The sequence below is a fragment of the Cyprinodon variegatus genome, unplaced genomic scaffold (assembly GCF_000732505.1).
Source record: "Cyprinodon variegatus isolate N-32 unplaced genomic scaffold, C_variegatus-1.0 Scaffold1792, whole genome shotgun sequence".
NCBI classification, from domain to species: domain Eukaryota; kingdom Metazoa; phylum Chordata; class Actinopteri; order Cyprinodontiformes; family Cyprinodontidae; genus Cyprinodon; species Cyprinodon variegatus.
In genome coordinates this window covers 39,461-45,817 of record NW_015152245.1, presented here as the reverse complement: position 1 = coordinate 45,817, position 6,357 = coordinate 39,461, and the positions used below count along the sequence as shown (strand labels likewise).

Sequence of the window (6,357 nt, the reverse complement as noted above, 5' to 3'; positions counted from 1 at the left end):
TTTAGCTAACATAGAGGAGATACCAGCAGCGTTGGTTAAACCATTGCAGCAGCTCTCTTAGAATCTTTGCTTGCTTTGCTTTTTAAAGGGATGATTTTTCTTCACTGTGAACAAATTTAAAGGAAAATAATAACTAAAGTCAGAATAACAGGATTGTTTTCCTATCTGTAATCCTTCCTGATGGAGTTTGATGAGAATCCATCCAGAAAGATCCACATAAATACTCGACAGGCATGTTTTGGTTTGTATCTGGAAACCGTGGTGATTTTCCCAGAGGCTCCTGCTTTCTCCCAAACAGCCCGCTGATAAATTCATAACTAGTTCAGTTGTGTATTTATTTCCTCGCTGTGAGCAGAACTAAGTGCCGAAATCCTCTTTGAGTCCTTAACTGTTCGACACGTTGGCTTTATTTGACCCCCTGAGAGCCTCAGGCGTGTGTATACAGCATCAGGGATACACTTCCTGAGTGTTAAACATCAACGTCGGGCTATTAGTCAGTCCAACAGATTGGTTTCCTCACTAAGCAGAGCGGTGGTGGTCCGATCACAGGGCCATCTGGGCCTGGCGCTGGTTCTGGGGGGGGTAAAAACAAGGTGTGACGGGAAACTGTTAATTCATTTGTTGATAAAGGAACACTTCCTCTGTGCTATTAGAGGCCTGGTGTTTTCTCTGGCCCAGCACCCCCGCCCCCATCCAGCCTTCGTCAGTCATCGTCCTGCGCTGAAAACGCTGGAGTCAAGGAAGCATTACCTCATGGCTGCTGGTGTGGGACACGTAGGTAGGCGGCCCTCTTTCTGAGCCTGGGGGGGCTCCTGATGCCGCTTTAATGGCGGCCCCCGGCCTGCTTTACTTCTGTGGGGGTTTAGGACAGAGAAACAGGTCGGATTGTAGGTTTGCTCTGAGATGCTCCAGATTTCCAGAACGTTCCTCAGATGGAGCTGAGATGCTGGAGAACCAGAGAAACTAAAGCTCAGTACCGCCGTCAGCCTCTGAGTGGCGCTGTCTGGTCAGGATTGCAGGGAGAGAGAGAGAGAGAGAGAGTCAGGGACTAGCTGCTGGGGGGAGGGGGGTCAGAGGACCAGCTTCCTGGATCAGTCACCTTCTACCAGCCTCTAATTCAGCGTCCCCCCCCCCCAGCAGTGATCTCTGGATCTCTGTTCAGCATCTAACCTGGCCTCAGTGGGAGGAAGCTGATCTGGTTGAAGCGTTTCTATCCTGACACGCTGCTCCGTCTGCAGCCTGCGGTCGGCAGAGGAGCCAGAGCTCAGCTCGGCTTGAGTCAATAAACGGAAAGCTCAGCGCTAAACCACACAGCAATCGAACAAGCTGTTTACCCTGAAAATTAGCTTCCCCTGTAGTTTCCAGGCTTTTAAAGCAACCAAAAACACACAGTACCAGCAGCAGCATGCTGCCCGGCCCGGCCCGGCCCTGCCAGAGCCCTCTGAACCCTAATAACTCAATCCCCACAACCACTAAACCCTCTTATCAGCGGCCTGCACTCATCATTATTTGATTTACTAAATTGTAAGGTAGAGATAACGAAAAAAAGCTGGCTGCCTGCTCCAGCTCACTGGAGGCTGTGAGCAGCCATGTTCTTCCTGTGACGCCATCAGCGTGGTCAGGGTTCCTGCCGCTCCACGGTTTGTTCTGCGTTCTGGAAGCGAAGGTCTGCTGCAGGCTGCAGAGCTCAATCCACCGACCATCTCCTAGATCTGGGACCTCAGGAACGTCTGAGGGAATCACTCCAACATCCAGGAGGAAACATGATGGAACAGATCAGAACGTTCAGGAAAACTGTTCACCCCATTAAACACATGAACAACTAAAACTAGTTTTTAATATCAGCAAGTTTTTCATGTTTTCCTGCTCTCCGTGTTTTCCTTGTTTTCCTGCTCTCCATGTTTTCCTTGTTTTCCTGCTCTCCATGTTTTCCATGTTTTCCCCCCTCTCAGTGTTTTCCTTCTCTCCGTTTTTTCCGTGTTCCCTCTCCGTGTGTTTTCTGTCTTCACACCTAGAGCTCCTGCTGAGATGTTTCCTCCTCTCTGCTCTCCGTTCAGCAATAGCTGCGGCAGATAGAAATAGGAAGGTCATTCCCTGGGAATTTCTATTTCTGTGTTGTTGAGCTTTTTCAACATGAGAAATGTCAATAAATGTACAGAAGGTCCTGAAAGTTTTCCCAAATATGGCGGTTATTAAAAGCGGCCTTTAGCTTGTGGTTTGGAGAGCGGGCAGGAAGCCATTTTCACACAGGCCGGCCTGACCTCCACTCCTCACTGCCGCTGGAAATAGCAGAAAGAAGAGGAGGAGAGAAAACGGAGAAAGGAGGAGCAGCATTACCTGAGGGGGGGGGCTGATGGTTTCACCTCCTGTTCTGAAAAAGGAGGAAATCATGGGAGGTTTATTTAGTTTTGCAGCATCTGTGTTTTATAAGAGCGCTTTTAATTTCATGTTCGGCCTCTTTTCTCTCTTTCTTCTCCTCCGTCTCTCCCTCCCTCCTTCCTCCCCTCATGTGGAAGCGAGTGTTTTATTAACGCTCCTTTGGGGAGCGGGATGTCGGAGCCACTTTCTCCTTCTGTTCAGAGCCTCCTTCCTCTTCCTCACCCTTCCTCCCCGGCCTGTAACATGGAAGCAGGAAAACCAGAAGCTCAGAACCGATGTTTTCTATTCAGAAAATATCTATGATTATTCTATTATTATAAGAAAATTCAAAGGTCATATTATTGCTTTCCTAAATTATTATTTTTTTAGTGATCATTTTATTTGTTTTTTTGTTGACTATATTTACAGCTATAAAGTAACATTATTTTCTGTAAATAACAAAATAAAAATACATTTAAAGGAAAATATGAAAAAAGGAAAAATAGAGAAACTGCTTATTTTAAATGTGACGTAAATTTAATGATTTAAGTTTTAAAGATGAGCTAAACAGTGTTTTTCTTAAGGCTTTAGCTATCGCATAGTTTAGTAATTAATTAATGTAAGGATCATTTTTATTAGATTAATATTAAATTATTTTTCATTAACATTTCTACATTAAAAACTATTTGAAATTTAGAAAAAAAAACAATGTCTGTCAAATGAGCTGTGAAAACAAACAAGAAAATTCTTAGAGATTTTATATATATATATATATATATATATATATATATATATATATATATATGTGTATATATATATATATATATATATATATATTTATAGATGTCTTTCAGGTTGATGATTGAGTCAAGATCAAATTCCTCTTTAAGTAAATAGTTTTTTTTCCGTTGCTGTTTCTTCATCACCTTTCCATTCCTAAATCCTGTTATTTCCATAATCTATTGATGGGATTATTTCAGCCAGATTATTCTTTGGGCTCAGAGGCCGATCAGGCAGGTGGAGCGGCTGAGATCCACCTGAAAAAGATCAATCTGATTTATTTATATTTAACTATTCTTTGCTCATTTTAAAACTCTTCATCATTTTAAATTAGCATTTTTATTTTATTAACAGCAAGAGAAAAATAAGGTGGAAAAATAAACATTTTTAGTGATTCATAGAAATGTTTATAGAAGCTTTGGAAATGTCAGAAAGTGGGTTAAGGTTCAGGAACATTATAATAAGTCATTAAAATCAACAATCAAAGACACTTCAAGGTACCTGGTACCGATGCAAAGGTCATGTAAAAACCACATTTCCCTACAGCTCACCTGCTCCAGGATTTGCCTAAATGAAGGAATGACCTAAACCCTGTCAGCTACAGCGCCGCGGCCTGCAGCAGCTCCCACGTCTTACACACCTGTCCTGCTCTCGGCCAATCAAAAGAGTCACTGGGTTTTATCTGCCGAGTTCGGGTCGCCGCCGGAACCGGCTGGATCCGGATCCACTCTGACCTCTGCTCCCCGATGCTCCTTCAGATGCTCCGCTGGTTTTCCTGTGGAGCTGTCGGTGTTCGGGCCTTTTTATTGGGGATGTTAGGAAGGCAGCAGCTTTAACCTGCTCTATAAACCTTCAGAGGTTAAAGGTCAGACATGAGGATGGATGCTCTGCATGCCTGACAGCTGAAGAAACTCTGCAAACATTCCTCATTTCTTTCTGCAGCCTCAGCTGAGCTGCAGTTTCTGAGAGCAGACACTGATTTAGCTGCTGATCTTCATCATTTCTCTCACAGACAGAGAAAGATGGTTTCCTTATAATCCTGTGAAGAGTTGAATGTTTTTAAGGCGGTTAGAGACGTTCACAGAAGGACCGTTTGCGTCTCCCCAGCCCCCAGCCTGCGCTGCAGATCGGATCCTGAACCCCGGAGCGTCCATCATTGTGTCACCTGCTGCGCCTCCTCAGACCTGCCTACCCTCTCCGCTCTGACGGCTTTTTTCTTGAACTGAAATCTGCTCTCAGGCAGAACGATTCAAATAAGACACAGTGTTTGGAAGGCTTCAGAGCTTGTCCTTTCGCACGTCGCCTCCTCAGTGGAGGCAGCCTGCTTGTATTGGATGCAAATTGGGTATTAAAAGAGGGGATAGAAACATGAGATAGCGTGACATGGGGAGCCTGAGGAGCCAGAAAGGGCGCAAAGGATAGAGAGAGAGGCTTAATGCCAGGAGAGAATGCAAATGCTGTTGAAACAGGGAGGGATTGCTGGAGGAGAGCTGGATGGACGGATGGATTAGCTGAGAAAGAAAGGCCAGGATCAGGTGTTGGAGCCACTCTTTTTGGCAGGGTCAGCGCTGTTCCTTCTACGACTGGCGGAGCTGGATTTGCATTGATGGATCTTCTTTCCATGGAGATTTCATGAATCAGGGCCTGGAAGCATCACGCCCTGCTCATTAATCAAATCCCAGCCTCTGCCTGGAGCTGTCAGTCCCAGAGGTGGGCCTCGTCTGCAGCAGGTGGAATTTTCCCCACAGGTGGCTTTCAGCGGGACAGGAAGCGACCACCAGCAGAAATCATTCCCACCTTCATTCAGCCGTTTAGAAATCCTAATCTTCCTGTTTCTTCTGTTGTTTGTGACTAAATGAAAGCAGGCTGAGGCCTGAATAATCCCCCCCCCTCCCACTGCTGGCACACCCTCTGAAGGGAAAACCTTCCTCATCTGCCTTTATTCAGCCTTTACACCATCAACACCGCCCGTCTGAGGGGGTGGTGTCGGATCATCAGCTGAGATGATTTCAAATAAGCTGTTAGAAGATTCCTGGTTTCACCATCAGTGTGAAGGAAGGAGTCTTACTGGGAGGAATGGTCACCAGTTAACCCTGCGCTGACTGAATCAGCAGCTACCTCTCAGCTATACTGGGAGAACTGGAGCTTCTCCAGCCAGTTTGGTTTGGGGGGGGTGCTCTCTTCCATTCAGCAGTTTAATTTGGTCAAATAGGGAAAAGTTGACTGAAACATCTAGTGAGTTTTTTTCCACTGTGGACTGACAGTCTGATGTAGCTGTTAGCATAGCTAGCTCTAGGCGGCTCTGGCTGATTATCAGTAACTTCACTGCCGATCAGAGCAGGTGGCAGGGATCAGGTAGTTTAATCAGGCAGCATCCAGTCCCTGCCTTACAGTGAAACGCCTCCTGGATGAACCCCTGGATGAACACCTGGATGAACACCTGGATGAACACCTGGATGTGTTCATCTTCAGGTTTTCAGATGACCCGTCTTAAAATGCTGGATTCTTTTCTGGATTATAATTCACCGTGTCAAAGGTCAAACACTGCTACGGTTAGCCTCAGATCTCCACAGTGTCCTCTGACTGAGGACCCACCCCATCTCACCTGTTCTCCCTCCGGCTGCTTTGAAGGCTGCTTTCAGGCTGCTTGCAGGCTTCTTTCAGGCTGCTTGCAGGCTTCTTTCAGGCTGCTTTCAGGCTTCTTTCAGGCTGCTTGCAGACTTCTTTCAGGCTTCTTTCAGACTTCTTTCCGGCTGCTTTCAGGCTTCTTTCAGGCTGTTTGCAGACTTCTTTCAGGCTGCTTGCAGGCTTCTTTCAGGCTGCTTGCAGGCTTCTTTCCGGCTGCTTTCAGGCTTCTTTCAGGCTGTTTGCAGACTTCTTTCAGGCTGCCTTCAGGCTTCTTTCAGGCTGCTTGCAGGCTTCTTTCAGGCTTCTTTCAGACTTCTTTCCGGCTGCTTTCAGGCTTCTTTCAGGCTGTTTGCAGACTTCTTTCAGGCTTCTTTCAGACTGCTTGCAGGCTTCTTTCAGGCTGCTTTCAGGCTGCTTTCAGGCTTCTTTCAGGCTGCTTGCAGACTTCTTTCAGGCTTCTTTCAGACTTCTTTCAGGCTGTTTGCAGACTTCTTTCAGGCTTCTTTCAGACTTCTTTCAGGCTTCTTTCAGACTTCTTTCAGGCTGCTTGCAGGCTTCTTTCAGGCTTCTTTCAGGCTGCTTCCTGCACAG

The 6,357-nt window shown here is 46.0% G+C and overlaps 1 protein-coding gene across 1 annotated transcript in view; it reads left to right on the top strand.

Moving 5' to 3' along the window:
- Positions 1 to 6,357, top strand: part of LOC107104559 (breast carcinoma-amplified sequence 3-like) — a gene marked incomplete at its 3' end in the record, with an annotated part of 84,426 nt that overhangs the window by 39,613 nt on the left and 38,456 nt on the right. The gene's annotated exons all lie outside the window — the stretch shown is intronic.